Below are 19,267 nucleotides of genomic sequence, written 5' to 3' on the forward strand. Positions count from 1 at the left end.
TTTCTTGATTTTTCCAGTCAATATTAGAATCAGGAGCATCTTCCAACCCTCTCTCCCAAGTTCCTAGTTTAAAGCTCTTTTAATCAGTTGTGCCAACCTCCATCCCAGAAGTCTGTTTCCCGCCCTACTCAGATGGAGTCCATGAGAACAGTCCTCCCAGTGGTTGAACAAAGTCCTCCTTATAGCACCACTGCCTGAGCCATCTGTTGATCATCATAATCTTGTCTCACCTTCATTCTCCTCCTCTTGGGACAGGTACAATCCCACTGAAAATCACCTGAGCCTCCATTTCTTTAAGCATCTTCCCCAGCCTGATATAGTCTCCCTTGATGCATTCTAATGAGAATCTAGCTGTATCATTTGATCCCACGTGAAGGACAATCAGTCGATTTTTTTCTGCTCCCGTTAGGATCCTCCTCAGCCTCAGGTCCACATCTCATAACTTAGCTCCCAGCACACCCTTCTGTTCTCCAGATCAACTCAGGTGACTCGGCTGTCAGTTCTTTTTCATAGGGAGTCACCAATTTCATAGGCCTGCCTCTTCCTAGTGTTAGTGATTCTCTGATCTTTCTCCTGGTCTTTCTGGCTGAAAGTCCTCTTGTCTTTTGCTCTCACTTGCAATCTTCTGAGAGTCAGCCTCTGTCCTCCTGGGACCCAGAACTCTGGCTATCTCCATTGACTCTTCCCCTCTTCTTGTAGGACTAGCCGCTCTTCTCTTCTTCCTTGCCCTCCCACCTTGTGTTACTGCCTGCTGTGCCCCTTCTTCATTTTCCAGCTCAGCAAACCTGTTCCTGAACTCTATTTCTCATTCACTAGCTGGTCTTTTCCTCTGCTTGGTTCCCATAGTCACATGCTTCCACTGGCCACTTTCCTCCTCCGGCTGTCTACCTTCACAGTTCTCCAGTGCAGCTTGCATCTGCAAGTCTTGAGTTTTCCCTTCAGTCTCCTCTTGCCTCTCTATAATCTGTTTGAATCCCCCCAAAATTCAACCATAGTTTCCACCTGCATCTCCAAACCTTGCATCTTCTCTTCCATCCGCTCTGTCAGGCGGCATGTCGAGCAAACAAAACTATTTTTGGGTATCCACTCCGGAGCAACGTACATCCCGCAGCTTCCATAGCCAGTCATCTTCATTGTCTCTTCCATTCCTTGGGTCGCTACCACTGCTGCCTCTGCATTTGTCATAGCCTTCCTGCCTAAACTCCTGTGAAGGAAAGCAAAACACAGAAAACCCCAAACCAATGCCAAAACAAAACCTGAACACCGCACTCTTTCCCCGAAGCTCCCCTTACAAACTCCCACTCAAACTTCCCTGTTTTCAGCTCTGTTTGCTGGGTCCTGTGCTGCTGACTGGCTGCTTCACTGCCTTTATGAGAGCCCAAAACAAGTAAGCCCTGCCCCCTAATCCAGGCTCTACTGTGATCAAAGGCTCTGCTTCTCTCACAGCACACTGCCCCCTACCAGCTTCTGCAAACTGAAAAATAAAACCCACACAAGAACTCACTGCCCCTAAGTAACAGGGGCTTGCCGCCTCTCACAGAACTCCCTCTCAAACTCCCCTGTTTTCTGCTATGTTTGCTTGCTCCTGTGCCACTTCTCCTGACTGTAAATGCGTCACCCAGTAATATTGATTCAGTAAGCCACACTCACACCTAAGCAGCAGTAAAAGCTAAACTAAAAAAGGAAACACGAATGTTTGGTGTTGAACTGAAGCTTCTCCTGTTTAGTCAGCAATCTCCTTTTCTCCAATATGTTCAGGGATAAACCCATCTGCTATTTCTTTCAGCATACTCACTTCCTTGCAAGTGGGTCCCATGGTGTTCCACTGCCTTCAAACTCTGCTGTCTCCTGTATCAGCAGCACCGCAGCCAGAGGTGTGCAGGAAAATGGCTTCTCTGATGACCTGAAGTTTTGTGTCTACATGTTTTAGAGGAAGTATATTTAAGAAAACACAAATTGTGAAATAAATGTAGGACAGTGGGCCCAATGCTGCCATCAGTTAACCCCACTGGTCTTAGTAATGTGACAGAGAGGGTAAGCGCGGGCAGAATCTAGCCCATTATTGATCTAGCCCATTATGAGCTTACACAGAAATCAGTAAAAAGTGGAGGGGGAAAGAAACCTCCTGTAAGAGAACAAAGTATAAAGCTTACTTTGAAATGAGTAGTCTCTTACTTCGTGTCCAAGTGCTAGCAGGAGGCTCCAGCTGTATGTTGCATGATCAGGAGAATTGTTATGACTGTTCTATATGAACAATACCTTCCTTTCATAGTGCACCATAATTGTAAGCAAAATATCCAAGTGTACTGGCCTCTCCGATTTTTTATTTTTTTAAAGCTATATTAGTATTTTTTTAACAACACACTTGTGCACCCCTCACGGTTTATAATGCCCCATTGGAAGCCTGACATTAACATCTTTGTACTTACAGATCTATGGAAAGTTTCTTACCATGAGGATCGGAGGTATTCAACTCTCATATTCTGCATTCCCGACATGTGATCATTCTCTTGATCTCAGTAGCATCTCCTGCATGTGAAGAGAAAGCAGAATATTGAAGGTGAATGTTACTGGGTGGCTTTGGGGAAGAGAAACTGACATTATTTTGCTCCATCAAGGGCCTGCATTCCTTGCTCACCAAAACCTCCCATTGGTCTGACCTGCTAATGCCTTGCACCTTGTGTAATCATGTACAGCTATGCAAAGTAAGTGCAAAATGGATGTATATTGCTACCACTGGTATAAGTGCAGGGAAAATTCTAATGTGGTAACCTTGTATTCCCATTTTGCACAGGTATAAATGACTACATAAGCTGTAAGGCAGTGCAGAATCAGGCCCCATATGTTAACAAGGTGGCATAATACCAGTGGGAAAGGTGATCCCCCTCCCCCCCATGAATAAGAGCTGGCATTCTTTGAGTTATATATATTGATTCAAACTCTTTCCGTATAATAAAGGCTCTTGCCTGCTTTTTCACAAAATGAGGGTTGTGTCTGTTATTAGGCTCGAGTTTTAAAGAGCACCATCTCATTGTTGTGGGTCAGGTAGTCTGCTGAGAGTGGGTATTCTTTCGGTCCTTGTGGGTGCACGCAATTAATGGATGCTACACTTCTACTTTGGTTCCTCTCCACTATTCACATTAGCACTGAGCACACCAATAATCAAGGGAATATAATCTCAGAATTCTCAGTTGCTAAGGAAACCAATTAATCATCATCAGTGTGTTCAGTATGTTCACATGATCCTTCCAAGGCCTACAATTTTAGGTCACCTGCTATTTCTTGTCAGCATGGGAGAAGGGAGCTGAGGAACTGGTAGTGAATGAAGTGTCAGTAGTTAAGGCAGTAATCACAATTTTGAGAGAGGAAATCAACACCTACTGTCCATGTCAAATTCACCTATTATGTGATAATGTTATATCATGCCAGCAACCATGGCTTTATGCCACCATTCAGTGTGGCAGCCTAATTTAGTTTAATTTATTAGACTGAAAATCCTCTTGTACAGTAGCTGTTGATTTCCTCTCCCAAAATTGTGATTATAGTCTTATCTATTGACACTTCATTCACTGCTTCTCATATTGGCAGACACTGGGCTAGATCTTCAGCTACTGTAAATCAGCATAGTTTTATTAAAGTCAGTGGAGTCGTGCTGATTTACATAAGATGAGGAGCTGAGCCATGTCCCTGCAAGTTTTAAAATCTTCCTGGAATAAGCTTCAGACCAACTGAATAGTACCAAAAAGATTGACAAATTGTATAACGCACCAGCATAGTCTGCAGTCATCAGGTTAGTACAATGTAGGGGTGGCAACTTGGCTAAATTTATAAAATTTGTCAATGTTTTTGGTACCACTCAGCAGGTCTAGCCCAATGTTTGCAGACTTCATAAGAAGCCCGGAAGAAGGGAAATCTTTACTATTATACTGAAAGCAAAGAAGGAAAGAGAGAAGTATAGTCTAGTGACTAAGTAAGGGGCTGGTTATTGTAAAATCCTGAGTTTTAATCCTAGATCTCTTAATCTTAGATCTTCCATTCTGGTTTTGAATAACTCTTAACCTCCTCATCCCACCTTTCCCCCAGCTGTACAGTGAAGATACTAATACTACCTCTCTCAGCTGTTGTGAGAATTAAACTGATAAAATTTATAAAGTGCTTTGAATGTTAGAAACAAAATGTAAGTGATAAATATTGTTATAGATGACTCTGGTATCTGACTGTCTAATGACAAATAGGGAGAAAGGGCTTTCCAAATATGATGGAAAATACAGGCCTGATCCTGTAACCTTTGATTCATATGAAAAGTCAGCTGCCTTCACAGGGACTATACATTCACATAAGGGCTTGCAAGAGGAGACCATGTGTTTGGAGACTCTAATTAAAAATATTGGTGGTTAATTTGGAGGAATTGTTTTGTGTGTGTGTATGTTTTGTGCTCACAGGCATTGTTCAGATTTTGGAAGCTCCAGATGGCACCAAAGAAACAATAGCTCCATCCCTGACCTTATGCACCTCCCTTCCAAAAAGAAGGGACAATGTACATTTCACAACAAAAGCAATCAGTTGTTGTTCTCTCTCTGTTTTTCTTGCCTTCCCTCTCCTGTCTAGATTAAACTGGGGCTCATTAAAAACACGGATAGAAATTAGGTTTTTAATCTAGATAAAATACTAAATACCAAAGTTATTTAGAATTACCCATTGTTATGAAATTAAAACAATGTCTGTGGGCTGGTGGGCTGTTTGGTTTGGGAGGGTTTTTGGAGCGGGGATGGAGGGTGGAATATTATGCATAGGTGAAGCTTGAGCTCTCTCTTCAGGCTTTCCTTATAGAGACTGCCTAACAGGAGCCAGAATGTCATAAACAGAAAATCTGTCCCAAAAGGTTCATTGGCTGCGCGCTCTCTGACCATGATTTTCTCTGTCCAAGAGAAAGCTTTACACTGTCATCTGTGTGGTATAGTAGGAAGCCCTGGCATTGAGAGACATTTTCATCTTCTTATTGAAGTGTCTGGGTTTTTTAATCTTTTCTCTCTGTTTGTGGTTAATAACTTAGTGACCAAATGGAGAGAAAAATAACAAGAAAAAAGAAATAAATCAGTTGATGCTACCTGTCTAGATTCGTAAAGCCCTCCAAAGTCATTAGGACTGAGTCTGAGAATTACGCTGCTGGTGCTGTAGTTGCAGTGTCCAGTTACACTCATGCCCCCTTATGGAAAACATCAGAATAGCAGGATGTTAGCACAAGCTCTTACAAAGTATTGTTCAGAAAAGCCAGTCTTCATTCCCCATTTTAAAAACAAACAGTGGCCCCAGAACTGAAAAAAACCCACACAGACCATATATCAGGACTGGAGATGAGCCAATATTAAATAATTAGTGGTAAGGCAACATGCCAAAGCAAACTGCCTACCCCCCTGGGGTATGCTCAATAATTATTCCAGCAGTATAACGGGGCTTGCCAAGGAGTGGAATCATTCTCTGGCAAATTTATCAAGGGACAACTACGTTGTCAGGTGACCCTACTCTACCTCCAGAAATGATATCAGTTTTGTTGTGTTGTCTATATAAGATAGATTCTAAACTCAACAGGGCAAGGACCTTGTCTTCTTACTTATCTGTAAAGCACCAGGCACACATGTGCTGCTATATGGTAATAATAAAATAAACAGTTTAGCTTCAGAGGAATCCAGGACCCTTCTTAGTGGTACCCACACAGAGATTTGATAGCGAAGTGGGAGCGAAAAAGTAACAGTGTACAAAATGGATTCTATCTCACTGATCCATCAGCATTTCTAAAGCACATATCACCCTATTCCTTAGGCAGAGTCACGTGTTTATTATTCAGAGTGAAAACTATCCAAACCAGAAACCTAGTTCACCATCCAGCTCTAGACCTGACCATTGTTTTTTGTGTTCAGAAGTCCTTGCAAGGACTTCGCTCTATTTAGACAGCAGCATGGAGGGCCTGCGGAGGAAAAGAGTGTTTTTTTCCACGTAGGAGAAGAATTTAAAAAGAATAGTTGCCTCGTGTGAGAGAGAGAATAAAAGAAGAGTGGAAGATTGAAAAATTCTAAGGAAGAGAGCCACAAGCAATATGATCTGAGTAGGGTATTCCAAATACCTTGCAGTATCATTCACTCTAAATTCATGCACATTGGTGACTAGCCTTATAATTATAATTTTTTCTGATAAATATGGAACTGCTAACAATATAATTGTCTGTTTTCATGGTGTCTTGTATTATACATGAATAATCAGAAATTTTACACAGATATCCAGAACTAAGACTGACATATTTTCTTTTTTTCAACTCCCCATTATTTATAAAACCCTCAATCCTGTAAATAAATTTTTTTATTTCCCTTCTGAGTTTGTCTTTCGATTTGGCAAACATTGATTTTTTTTTTCCATGTTTTTTCCAGTGAACCTTGAAATTAAAATGTCTTTTTTTGTTTAATTTCTTTTTTGCACACTGGACTCATTGTCAGCACAGCAAGGGCAAGTTGTATTGTTAGCTGACTGCTGCTTCAAAGCCAATGAAGAGAGGAGTTAACCTTAAAATATTGTTTTTGTGTAGGTCCTCCATAAATAGCAATTATTGCTTTTTTCCCCTCAACAATGAAGTATTATTTTAAAAATATAGAGAGAGTTCAGGGAACAGTTTTTGTGACATTATACCAATTTTAAAATAGGTAGTATTCTTTTTCTCTTTCAGTGGAAAAACATCAATATAGAAATTGCTAAGTATAGTGTAAACAAACTTTATTTGTAGAAGCAGCCAATCTCATCATATTATTATTTTAATCAATTATTGACTATGCCTTGTATTAATAGTAAAGTATAATTAGGAAAGAAAAATATTTTGGGATATGTTGAGTTTGACATGGTGCTTTTCAGTTATTACAGAGTAATTATTCAGAGCATTATACTGGGCGATGAGTACTTTTTAAATTATTAATTAGTCAGGAAAAGTGGGTGCACTGCTGGTTACGTAATCAAAGCTTAAATGATGGTAAAGTCGTTGGTCACAGGAACACAGTTATTTTTGTGTCCTTAGCCAGCCTGATGTTATTGTCAGAAATTTAGGCAATTTTGCCATCTTTATAATAGCAGGCGAAAATGAAACCCTCCATAAATTAAAAGGGTTTGCTACAGCTTTGTGACCTAGGGTTATACATTATGCCAGGCAAGTATAACCAAATATGTTCAAAGGGTAAAGAGCAAGTAATAAGTGTTTAAAGCAGCAAGAGTCATGTAAAAAAAGTCTTCACAAATTGACTCTTCTAGGTTATAATAAACTATGAATTGAAAAAGGTTAATTGACAAAATGATATTCGTCTAATGCCATCTTTGCAACAGCAATAATGGTGGAATTCATAATGCAGGGGGCTTGCTATACTGACAATTATGTTTATTCAAAAAGGCTCCAGTTACTTTCTCAGTCAGTTTAAACTATGATAACTAATTATAGATTTACAAGCAGTTCCTGGTCAGATATAGGTATCTGTAAGCATGCTACTGGAACATCAGATCACTTGTTTTAATATAGGAAACAATTGCCTATACATGGTGGCAGGTATTGAAGGCCAGAGCAGGCTAAGCCTCCCCTGACCCCACCCACTCTGTGCCCCGAGATCCCTCCCTCTTTCCCTCTACCCTTAAACCAGCAGGAACACTCAGCTCCAGGCTGCAACCTGGATCTCAGGCTGCCGGCGGCCAGGGGCAACCCAAGGCAGCACTCAGGCTAGGCCGGCCCAGATGGGCGAGGGTTTGGGTCAGTGGCCTGGGTTGCTGCTGGAGTTGGCTGCCTGGGGCAGTGCTGGGACCAGCCTGGCGCTTGGGGGAGCTGGTGGCTTGTCCAGGAGCTGGGGCCAGTGGCTCGACCAGGAGCTGGGGCCGACCCGGTGCTTGCGGGGGGGCGGCCGGCACAGCTGAGGTGGGCAGGCCGGACTCCTCCGGCCGTGGGGGCGTGAGGGGGGACTTGGGGCTCCAGCATCCGGGGGCCATATGCCTAGATGCAGAGCAGGGCAAGTTTGTTATCAGCATGGAGAGTCCATGGCATTAACTGAGCCAAACCTTTGCCTTTATAGGCATCTGAATCAAAAAAAGCAATCAGGGCAATAATAATGACACCTCTCCCCTCCCCCCCCTTTACACTTGGCATTCAGTTTTGCCTTGAATTTTCTCATTTTTGCTGGACTTTTGACCTACAGATATGATCTCCTTTTCCCCAAATTTGTATTGCTTATTCACTATGAGGCCATGTTAAAGGCAGTACCTCAGTGCCAGGCATACTGGGAACATTTTAAAAATAATAAACCTTCAGTGTGGTCTCCACCATGTCCGGAATATCTTCAGTAGCAAAGATAATTTTATCATGATTTGAGAGATTTTGCTTTTGAAAAATGTCCAGAGCTGATATTATGTCAAATGAGAGTTGGTTAAAACAGCACTTCCAGAACAGGTTGAAAATGTAGTTACTGGTATTCTCACTTTCGCAGAAGGGATTTGCCAAAAGCCTGCTGCTGAGTCCGTTAGTTTTGGGACTACAGTGGAATCTCACCAATCAATGCTTTTTATAGTTTACATTTTAAAAAATAAAAGGCACTCCCTGCCTATGTCTTAGAAAAGATTTAATAACAGAGGGCTAGATTAACAGCAATCCTTGTTTTTACAAAACACGCTACAGTACAAACTAGTCAGCGATGGAGAACTCTCTTACTTTTAAAAAAAGACCCTGGTCAAAGTAAGTGAATACAGAATGTTAATTATTTATAAGTGACAGAAAGTGTGCTAGACAATAATGCTCAAATTTCTCAGTAATTTGATAAAAATTAGTAATTCTCAGAGGGTCCCCAGTCACTGGTACAAATGAGCAAGGTTTGACTGTAACTTGGCTTTTGACTACATAGCTGATATCTGGCCAAATGCAGGATGCACTCTCTGTACATGTGTCTGTTCAGTTGTGTGAGGGCCATATCTTACCAGCCAGCTTTGCTGTATTGCTTGGTGGGGTCCTCTCTTTGGGAAATGACCAGAGTACTGTCCATTTTCTTGAATTCTTCTTTGGCTTTCCCCAGAAGGGATGTCTGAGTGTACTGTGGTGCTGAATGAGAGCAAAGAGAATCATAGTTGTTGGGGTTAAAATCAAGGGGAGCTCTGCTGTTGACTTCAATGGAAGCAGGACGGGAGCATTATTATGTACTGCACTGCCAGTAATAACTTGTGGCTATACTTTCTGTATTGCTCCCTTTTGAACAAAGACGCTATACAGCTTTCCAAGACCTTTAGGTGCAGGCCATGTACCACTTGCAGCCCTAGTAGTGGTGTTTCAAAACCCTTTATTACATGTCCTGTTCATTGAGGGTGATTCTCTCCTTTCTCTAGCATTCTTTTGAACATGAAAGAGACCAGCAGCCAATGCACAGTTACTGAACAGTGCAGGATCTCATTCAGCTCTTTGCAGAGCCTCATCCTTGTAGTTATTTTCTGAAATTACCCTAACAGCTGTTACACTGTCCACTTCAAATTCAAGGTTTTGTCCATTCACTGTTAGTCTATTATGTTTACCACAAGATTGTTCCTTTGATGGTATCCCGGATCCCTCTGTTAGTAGCACTCCCACCTAGACAGCTCCAACAGTTCTTCGTAACCATCATGCAGCTTCACTGTGTTTCTATTTCCTGCCCTGCACCTCTTTTCCTGGGCATTGCTACCAGGCATGGCTTGGGGTCTTGCTGATTCTGCTCTTGTTATCTACCATCAGTGTAGAATCTTCAGTCTCCCACAAACCCATTTTGTGCTTGCCCCATAACCTGGCACTAGTCTTCTTCCTTCCTACTTAACATAGCAGCTCTTCTGTTAAATTTTGCCCTTTTGTGAGCAACAAAGGAGAATCAGGTTAGTGAAATCTAGCCGCATGAGGTAGCTCTTTTGGAGTGTCATCTGATTTATCAGCCATGCTACAGAACAGCAGACTTAGATGATAATCTTCTCTTTACACTACTAAACCAAAGGCCATCCAGAATATTTCAGATTTCTGGATCCGCTTGACCCAGCTGCCCGTGTTTCCAAAAACCAAACTTCTCTGCAATAACTATAACCTCCATCTAAGCAACTCCTACAGAATTATACTGTTTCTTCCCATCTAAAAGAGGCAGTGATGGTTCTTTTACTGAGCTGTCACTTGTCTCTTTAAGGCTGAAGCACTTACTTCTGCTGTTGCTGCTGTTTTCTTCGTTGCTATGAAGATAGTTCCCCTCCCTTCTCCATGTTGCTATGCAGCAAGTTCTGAGCTGAAACTGCACTTCTCCTCATGCTTTTGATTAGAGATGGGTTTGTACCAGAACACTGGATCCATGTCCCTCAAACTCTGGGGAGGTTTGGATCTGGATCTGAACTTGGCAGCTCTGGCTCATTTCTATAAGCTGGAGCTGAACCCACATGAATTTTAGAGAACCCTATAACAATTACAAAAGGGATAAATGATTTGCTGAAGTCACCTAGTGCTCCTCCAAGAGATTTGTTAGTCAAACTCATCTGTTTTTAAGAGACATTAAATCATTAAAAGACAAATTAGCCGTTCATATGAGTGTGCACATCTTAAATCTTGTATATTTTCAGATTTTGATTCTGGTAAATATAGTGAAAACAGACACAAAGTAGTGAAGGCTACATTTTTGGAGAGTGATGAAGTGAAAGGTTAAGAGGAAGACTATAGATAGATTGCTGCACAATCTAATTGCTAATTTACTTGTAGTTTAGCAATCTAGGTTTGGATTTTGGCCCAAGCTCCGCCCCTCCTCCCCCACATACTTCCCAGCCATGTAAAGGAGGGCTACAATGGGCCTGGTGCAGGAGCAGCACAAGACTAGGGTGACCAGATTAAATGGAGAAAATATCGGGACACATGGGGGGAAGCCAAAAAAAAAAAAAAAAAAAACGCCGGAGTGGCCAAAGGCACAATATTGGGACAAATGGCATCCCAACCGTGCATCGGTCAGGACACAGGACAAAGACCTAAAAATCGGGACAGTCCCGATTTTATCGGGACGACTGGTCACCCTACACAAGACAGATGTTAGCTGATGTAGCCTGTGCCTCTTACAGGCTCTGGGAGCAGGGCAAGGGACGGGAAGGAGTATCTTCATAGTGCTCAGAGTTACAGGGATTCTTAGCTCCAGAGCAGCACACAAACAACTATACAGAGGTGGACCACAAGTTAGAGCAGGCCCTGGGGCTGCTCTAACTTATAGTAGGAGCCAAGTCATAATCATACAAATGTGATGGTAGTGTAAAACTACCTCTGCTCACCCTCTTCCTGAATTGCACCGAAATCTAGCCTCTAAACTCTATGTTAACTAGTTGGGGTTTTTTTTGGGGGGGGAAGGCAGGGGGAAAAATAGATAATTTAGACATAGCTAAAAATATACTGTCATAATAGAGATCACTGCTTGAAATCCTATATGCAGTTGGAAGGGTTGTTTTTAAAATGTCTAAAATTTCAAATATAATTCCAACAATGAAATGTTTTCACTTGCAATAATACCTCATATTAAATGTCTGCGTGAAATGATTGCCAAATCTGTAACTAAACACTTGTTAATCATTAGTTGTTAATGTACAGCATCATTTCCCCCAAGTGTGGGTCGTGCCACTTACGGAGTAGTGAAAGGATCATGGAAGGCAAATTTCCCCATGGAAAGATGGCAGAGGATGCAACTGGTTTTATCTTCCTGGAGTGGGAGTTTAGCTTTCAAAACTTTAGAAAATGCTGCTATACAGCACAGAAGGACTGCATGGCTCTGGAAACTGGTAGTGGAATACAAAGCTTTTCACCATTGGACCATGCAAATCCAGCCCAGGTTGGTAGTGATCAGAAGTCATTACCATTTGATGGTTGCTTTTTGGCATATAGGAAATCAATCTGTGATCTCACTTCAGATTCCAGGAGATGTGCATCCAAAACCCACCACAGGAGGTACTCTTGTTGGCAATCTGATCAGAGGCACAAAGGACTGAATGTGGCTGATGTTGAACAACTCTCTCACTCTTAGGCCATGTCTACACAACGGGGACCAAAGCGACATAGCTATGGTGCCATAGCTATGTCAGCATAATCCCATAGTGTAGACACCGCCTACAGTGACAGAAGGGGCTTTTCCATTGGTGCAGGAATACCACTTACTCGAGTGACAGTAGCTACGTCAACAAGAGCATTCTTCCATCCACCTCAGTGCACCTACATGGGCAGTTAGGATGGCATACTGTAGAGCTCAGGGGTGGGGATTTTTTACACCCCTGAGAACTGTATCTATGTTGAACTAAGTTTTAAATGTAGACCAGGCCTTTGTGATGGTTTCATGGGTCAGGGTTGAAGTGAACTGGTGGGAAAACGTATGGGAGGGTGCACTGCTATCATCAGTCCTGTGTCTGCCTAGAGGATTTTCATTCCCAAGACACCAATCTGGCACCTTTCTCCAGCAATAAATTCACACTTAAAAAAGAAGTACAGTGCAGTATTCATTAATAACTAGCGTTACCATCATGTCATTATATTCAATGATACATAATTATGATAAGCAAGTTTGAGATTTATAGTTATGCAATTACTCATGAGTAATTATTGTCATACTCACCCAAAATAATTCACAGTAACTATCCATGAAAAACAGCAACAGGAAAAAAATTAGGTTGTACTGATCTGTGTTTTCAAGCTGTATAAACAAATTTAGTAAACCACAAAAGGATGATAGAATCCTTTGAAAGAATACATTGGCTGAACAAAACAGTCTCCAAAACAGCCCAATTTTGTTTTAACTGTTTAGGGTCCCTTTCCCATCAAGATTAATGAAAAGAATTCAATTAAATATAATGTTGCCACTCAGGAGAATAGTTCAATGTTGGGTCATACTCCAAAATTTAACACACCCATTACTTTTTGGTATAGATCACACAAATGCTCAAGCCTGCATGAAAACTATGCAGTACCACAGAGAAAATGGTCTCTTGTAAATAATTTATAAATAGATGTAAAGTTTATGTTTGGCTTATTGTACTGTTTAATATTAGAGGGAGGAAGGGATACCACAAGAATTATCCTCTCTGAAGTATCATTTATTTATGGCACCTTATATCTTTACTACAGGCAGCATTCAAATTATTTTCTCTACCACAGTACACGTGCCCTCACAAGTGACAATTAGGAGGGGCCAAACAGGGAGAAGCTAGGTCAAATTTGGGTTAAAGTTCAAATTTTGCCAAACCCAAATTGTGTCACTGTGTGATGGTCTTCATGTCATGAAGTAAATACTTTCCCATTGTGGTTCTAGCTTAGGAGCCAGCACTCTGAGAAGCTCTGAGACCAGAACATGCAATCCTTTGATCTGGCTATGGGGAAGCAGCTGACCTCCTCCTCATGCTCCAGCACTGAACTCTCTGAAACCAGTATGGCCTGGTGTGTGGTGCAATGTTCAGTTCCTAGAACTAGCTTGGTCTTTTTGCTAAACTGTTCACCCAACCCTACTAAAACCTCCCCAAACATGAGCAACCAGTCCAACGTAAATTAACACCATGGCGGATACTATCATTACACTTTAGGATCTGGAGCTCAGCACAAAAAAAGGCTCATCCACAATAAAATGCTTTCTCCCCCTAAATATCTTCCCCAGGCACAAACGAAAAAGCAGTTTGTAATCTGTGGAAAGATGTCCTTTTGATGAGCTGAAGTTACATTTTTCTGATTCACTAAAGAAACCAATGTGCTCTGCTAGCAAATAGAATACAATCTCACCTTGGGAATCATTTGGAAAAACTGAGACATTTTGCAAAATGTTCATGTTTTGGACATGAAAACTGAAAACTAAGTAGAGCTGTAACAGCACCTGCTGCAGCAGCTGTAGCAGTATCTTCTGGAGAAAAGGGGTGGAAAAATTAAAATTGAACGCGGAGAGAAAAAACGGTAAGCTGAGGGAAAGCAAACGTTTTCCCAAAATGTTCCGGTGGCCCTTCTCTCTACTGGATCTCCTTCCCAACCCAACCTAAAGAAAACAACTGGTAAGTTCTGTAAATAGATCACAGTGAACTTTTAAATTTTGCATCTCCCTAATCTACTCTTTCTCTGATTTAGTCATTACTGGGATCTCAAGACTGTTTCACCAAATCCTCTTTCACTCAAAATAAAAAAAATGCTATGAATATGGCCATGATGCAGTGACACCTCCCAGGCTCTTGTGAAACCCAAACTGTGAAACTACTGTGGCTCAGTAGTGAAAATTTAGACCTTAAATGTACAAGCTAGTGCACAGCGCATGACTCCCACTGATTTTTATAGAAGTTTTCTGCGAAATTGTTACCTGCTGTGCATATGGGCAAATATTTTCCCTAAGCTTGCTTCCTTGATCTTTAGTGGAAGCTCAGTGGGTGCATTCAGGCTTGTAATAAAGAAAAGTAAACATGGGGAATGGTAAATTTTTTTGATATAGTGTTCATGATCCCAGAGGAGGCTGTCCATCTAAGCTTACTATATGCCCTGACACCATATTGGTACTCTGCCAAACTTCCAAAAGCTACTGAAACAATGGGCCAACCTCTCCTCTCAAGTGCACCTATGTAAATATGTACTAAATCAATTTAAGTCAATAGCATTACTCTGCGTTTGCACCAATGTACCTAAGAGTAGAATTGGGCTCTAAATCCTCACGGCCTAAGAAAAAGAAACTGACTTTTCAGGTTCAAGTTAGTTTTAATAACCAACTGGTTATTATCCAGTTCTGCAGCTTTGTAAGGTGATGCTGCTTGCAAATATGGTCTAGAATAGATTGTGGGATCTGACATTTAAGCAGGCAGTTAAAAGTGGGACATGAGGAAACTCAAGCATAAGCAGAGTGAGCCCCAGAGTCTTGTAACAAAGGAGTAAATTGAAGATCAATCTGCCATTCAAACAACTGAAAGCAGGTCATCTGCCCTTGCTCTGCATTTCACCACAACCACTTCCTCTCTGCATGCATAGCCAAATGCTTTCTAATTCAGAGGTTCTTTGCAAGCAATCAACGGTCAGGTGGTTTTGAAAGGCTGAGCTCGGTGCTTCTCAGACAAACACTGGAAAATCATAAAATCTCATTTTCAGAAAACAAGCAAAAATCTACAGGTGATCCAGACAAGTAGCACAGATCGCAGAGATATTCCAAAGGACTTGCGTATGCTGGGCTTTTGCTTACTCAGCCACCATGTTCTAATGCTTCACGGAGCTACACCATTCTGCAAAATTTCCTGGTGGATCATCATCACGTCGGCCCACACTGTGACACAGTCACCTTTAAGACACCACATTTGCAGGATTAACATATAAACATGGCTGCCCACCCCAGCATTATATGCCTAATGCATAAGCAGGGGATGGTGATAAGCCAGATATTTCAGTCCCAGCCCATCTCCACTAAAAAAAAAATCCCGTTCATGACTTTACATTCATAAATACTCTCACAATGTCAAGGGATTTTTTCCCCACATCAATTCATTAGATCTGCTCCCATGAATTATTTATATGCAGTGCTAAAAATGGTTCTGAAACATTACAAGAATTCAATATCAGTTTTCACAGTGGGATTTCATCATTTTAGCACTGGAGCATAATAGCCTAATGCAATACTAATACGATATGGTGCTAATAGGGTACAATGAGAGTTGTCTCTAATATGCAAACATTTCCATGTTGCATTATTATTTCTTTTAAGTTAATATGATATGGTGATAATATGATGAAATGAATTAGCTTCATATCATTGTCTGCATGAATTGCGCATATTAAAAGAATATTTCCCCCCTTCCCCTTGAATTCACTTGGAATGAGCTTGAAAATTTACCCTGTAGTTATGCTTATGTTAATGAGGCTGTTTAGTAGGAAACATTCCTGCTGTTGCTTAGCCAAGTGGAGAAAGAATAGATGCATGTCACTTGTTTTTGGAATGAGAATTCTCTTGGCCTGCTTTTAAAGTTTCTGTCCTAAACATGTTTGCTTCAGTGTTTCTCATTAGCTCATAGCTTCACCACACATTTATGGTATAATCCACAATCAATATTTATCAGGGACCACCTGTATGCAACCACTTGTATATTTCCATTAGAGATAAGCCAAACACTCACTCACAAACATAAACTCTCTCTCCCCCACCCCCACCCCAGTCTGGGCACTTTGGATTAGCCACTTAAATAAAAGCCAGGGAAGAGCCTCGATGGTACAGTTGGTTAATGCACTGTGTGCACTAGGGTTGTATTCTGAAAACCTGGGTCCAGATCCACAATTAGACCTAGTGATAGGTGACCCTTAAAAAGGATCAGAAGTTCATTTTATTCAGGAGATGCATCCAGAAGTGCAGAAACTTCTCCAAACTTTAACTGAAACTCCTTACTCATGAATGCTCCCTCCTTTCAAATGAGCCTGTATGATTCTCTTCATTTCAAACTATCCAGCCTATGATTCAATCCATGTGATGCGTCGTAGGGATATCCAGAGTTGTGAGGCTACACCTGCCCTTAGCATGAGGAAACCTTCTCTGTACCCGACAGGGGTCAGTTCCCTGACTCTCCCAGCCACGGGCAACACAAGCACCCTTCTCTCAGGCCACACGGGTGCCGCTGTCCCTCATGAAAGCTAGACATAAGCAAACATCCCCCCCATGATGTCCAGACCCTTATACACTGGAAACTCACAGAATTACTAGGCCCAGTGTTCCCAAAAGAACACTACATCGCTGTTTCCTAATTGTACCTTCAAACACTGCTCCGCTAACACACAGCACCTAGATTTGTTTCTAGAGAATATATGTTTATTTAGCAGAGAACAGAGATTCATATGGAATCAACAGGTTTCATACTGGAAATACTGGAAACAACAGGTTTCATATAAAATAAATTGCATTCTAGAGCCTAAACTCAATTAATAAGAGCCCTTCTTGTCTACTAATGTACTGCTTACCCCAAAGTCCTTCTTACAGTGTTTTTCAACCAGGAAGACTAAGACCTTCCTTTTATGAGCCAAAGCCCACTGTTAACCTGCCTCCACCTGATGAAAGGTACCAGGGCAACCTTCTACATATACCAGACCAGTCCTTTGCTCTTTACCTGTAAAACAGGATTGGTCTCCCTCCTTCTCCCTTGGCTGTTTCCTCTTCCTGTTAATGTTCCTTCTGAAGTCCCCACAATCTCTTCATTAGCATTTGACTGAGGTCTGTTCTACACTACTGACCTATATTGGTATAATTATGTAACTTGGGGGCGCAAAAAATCCACTCCCGGAGTGACGTAGTTATAACCGACCTAACCTCCCGTGTAGACAGCACTATGTCGGCAGGAGGGTTTCTCCCGCCAGCATAGCTACCGCCTCTAGGGGCAGTGGATTAACTACACTAATGGAAGAGCTCTTCCCTGCCAGCATACAGCCTCTTCATTAAAGTGCTGCATTAAAGACTGTTGCATTGGTGCAACTGGACTGATACAGTACAACTGGACCAGTGCAAACGGACTGATGCAGTGTTTTAAGTGTAGACTTGCCTCAGTAGGTAAACCAACTTCCATTGTAAGACATGCAATATACAATGGTCAGCAAGGGAGATAAGTATCTCCCATCGCCTGTCAGGTAGAATCTGACTTAAGCCACGCTACCTCTGGGGGGTGACCTGCCTTTAACTACAAAGCCTTCAGATCATAATTTTGTATTTTTGTACACACACACACACACACACACACACACACACACACATTTCCTTACATACTATCCACAAATACATTTTGCAAAGATTATGAAGACCTGTGTGACACAGGTTTTCAATGGAAATCTTACATGACACACTTTGGTGAACTAGAATGTAAACAGCGGACACGGGCTCCCTGTAACATTTATGTGCCCCTGTCCCTCTGCCAGTTGGCACAAGAGGTCCTTGGTCATATCATATGAACCCTGTGTTCATATCATAACCCTTCATCCAGCTCTTCTTCAGCCCAATGTCATCCTCCTTCCCATTGCTATTCCCGATTTTACAGTATGATGGAATGGGCACATTTCCCAAAGTCTGTCCTCGAGCTGCTTGCATGCTGCACATCACCTACCAGGTGTGAAGATTTACTATTTGCAACCACGGGGCAAACATTCACTGGTCCTGCCGAGAAACTTTTTCCTCCTGACGGTAATGAGCCCTGATCTCTCACAGACATACTCTAACTACCTAAGAGCACATTTCAAAGTACCCCTCAGTTCTCTGCTGTGACAGCTGAGCCATTCAGTGAAGTGCAGGCATCATCCCTGAAGTCCTGCTGCTGCTTTGCAGCTCCCTACTGGCATGTGAGTGACACAATCTGGGGCACTGAGAAGCTTCCCCCACAGGGCCTATTTCTCTGGAAGAGCTATTCTACTCATTTAAACATATATACCTGGAATTTCTTTTATTTGATTGTATTTGGTAATTTTCCTGAGTTGGATAGCATCTCAGGAGCCCCAGGGGCCAACCCCCATTACACACACTGTGATATTGGAGACTGTTCCTTTAAGGGCTGAGCTTTCCAGACACGGAGCCTGGGTGGGGCACTGTGAAGCTCTAGTTGTTATGTACAGCCAATTAAAACCAGACACAGACTAAGCAGAGTTCTTGCAAGCACTGAGTGATCACTGAACAACACCACACTATTGTTTAGCTGAAAGATTTTATAGTTACCATTGAGGCTTTTCCAGGTTTTGTCTATGAAAAGGTTGAAACTAAGAACATAGAACATGGGGGAAGAGTGTCCCTAAAGCTCTCCAGCCCAATTTTCTACCTTGCATACCTAGGTGACTGGCTTGAAACACCTGAGACCTACAAAACTTATCACAGACTTCAGTGGGAAGGCACTGTGGTCATCTAATGAAGCAAGCACAGAAGTGGGCCACAGGAACTCCTGGGGCTGGCACTGAGACTCATTTACCAGGGCCAGATTCACAAGGGGGACTTAGCTTGGGCTTTGTATTGTGCCCTCCCTCCAAGTGGAATTCACAGCTCCAAGTTAGGTGCCCAGGCTCCCTGTCTAATGCATGGGGCAAGTTGGGTGCCTGAAAGAGGAATTCACAGATGCTCAGCACACTGAGTAAGGAACTGCCTAAGCCAGCCAGAAGGAAATGCCAAGGCCTAGCCCCTCAGACTGAGTTAGGTGCCTAGCTCCAGGCCAGAGGGCAGCACCTAGCTCCACTCCACTGCTGTGTATTGTGTGGGGCCTGGTCTGGTAGACATGCTGTAAAGCT

The 19,267-nt window shown here is 42.1% G+C and overlaps 1 long non-coding RNA gene across 1 annotated transcript in view; it reads right to left on the minus strand.

The window, feature by feature from the left end:
* Positions 1-19,267, minus strand: part of LOC311525111 — a 205,392-nt gene that overhangs the window by 61,312 nt on the left and 124,813 nt on the right. The window contains exons 3-4 of the long non-coding RNA XR_014712688.1: positions 2,452-2,529; positions 1,796-1,917 (exon numbers count right to left, since the gene is read on the minus strand). This is a non-coding gene — a long non-coding RNA (uncharacterized lncRNA). The remainder of the gene's footprint in view (positions 1-1,795; positions 1,918-2,451; positions 2,530-19,267) is intronic.

The sequence above is a fragment of the Lepidochelys olivacea genome, assembly GCF_965140295.1.
Source record: "Lepidochelys olivacea isolate rLepOli2 genome assembly, chromosome: 8".
In the NCBI taxonomy this organism is placed as follows: Eukaryota; Metazoa; Chordata; order Testudines; family Cheloniidae; genus Lepidochelys; species Lepidochelys olivacea.